The sequence below is a fragment of the Prunus persica genome, chromosome G4 (genome assembly GCF_000346465.2).
Source record: "Prunus persica cultivar Lovell chromosome G4, Prunus_persica_NCBIv2, whole genome shotgun sequence".
Lineage (NCBI taxonomy): Eukaryota > Viridiplantae > Streptophyta > Magnoliopsida > Rosales > Rosaceae > Prunus > Prunus persica.
The window spans coordinates 2,061,453-2,062,776 of NC_034012.1; the positions used below are offsets into that span (position 1 = coordinate 2,061,453).

The 1,324-nt window shown below is 35.5% G+C and overlaps 1 long non-coding RNA gene across 1 annotated transcript; it reads left to right on the forward strand.

Moving 5' to 3' along the window:
* LOC109949034 lies at positions 25-1,070 on the forward strand. The gene is made up of 2 exons (XR_002271532.1): positions 25-638; positions 718-1,070. It is a non-coding gene; the product is annotated as an uncharacterized LOC109949034 (long non-coding RNA).

Below are 1,324 nucleotides of genomic sequence, written 5' to 3' on the forward strand. Positions count from 1 at the left end.
ATGATTCACTGAATAAAAAGGAATTAACGAGTACAAAGTTACTATCTATATATGGCAATAAAAAGATTTTGGAAAGATGAAACTGCAGCAGTTTAAAAGTGAATCAATCAAAATAAAACATAATCTCCAATGGACAAAGGACATCTGATCTTACTTTCTTCGTTCGTTTTGAACCAAACCACTGCGTACAAGGTTCGGAGTGAATGCTTGCTGCCTCATTACCACCAAACAAACTTAGTAAAAGATCATTACAAATATATTCGCAAAAGTTAGATGGATTTTCTAACCATTTATTTTACTTCAAGTCCTTTTGTCGCTGAACTCATGATTTCCTGTTGATAGAGAATCGAGCAAATAATAAATGTAATTTCATCTAGCAATTATAATCGTCAAAAGGAAAGATCAACACACTGATGAAAATGTTATAAAAACAAATGGTTATTGAAATTTCAACTCTCACCGGAACTAATAAATTTTTGATGTGAATGTATTTATCTCATCACTGCTTATGGAAATGTTGATGGGGTACCTATGGGTTTTACATTTGCTGATCAACGAATTCGTTAAACGCTGCCGTGATGGGAAAAGCTAAGGCTCAACAACGACTAATTGACAATCTTGAAGATGAATTTGCAAAGGTTCTCTTTAACACAATTATTTCTACCCGTATATCTCCAATGATGTTTGCTCATATTAAGCTTTCCAAAACAAGTTCAGAGGGAGTTGCATCTACCAGCAGGTGATTTCCCAGATGTGGTGTGCTTTAGAGAGGTGTTGGAAGGTTACGACGTTGACAAACTTGAGAGGTAGAAGCAAAAATTGATTCAAGCGGTCGATGATATGCTTGAGCATGAAATCCAGGAGAGCTGTTGAAGAAATTCAAAACTCCTTATGAATGATTAAAAATGTTGGCTTTGTATATCAGACATGTATGGATAGAGTTGTATCTTTGATCTTCCATTTTACTGTTAGTTGAATACCTTTTGAGGGTTGCATTCTCAAAACTGAAGTGCGAATTAATAGAAAAAATACCTATATGTAAATCTCACAAGTGGACAAGATCTTTTGGTACATATAATTTTGGGGAGGGCAGGAAGCATTTACAGGCATCACACAAGATCTTTTGGCACATATAATCCAGTCATGCTTTTTATGAAAGGAACCCTGAGGATTCCAAATGTAATTTAGCTGAATGTTTTGTTGACATGTTGAAGGTCAAATTTGGAAGTTTCGATCTTCTTATGAACAATGAAGTCATGGTGGGGATACAGAAGCATTCAAACTGGCCAGTATTACCGCAGCTTTACTTTGACGGGAAGGCTCA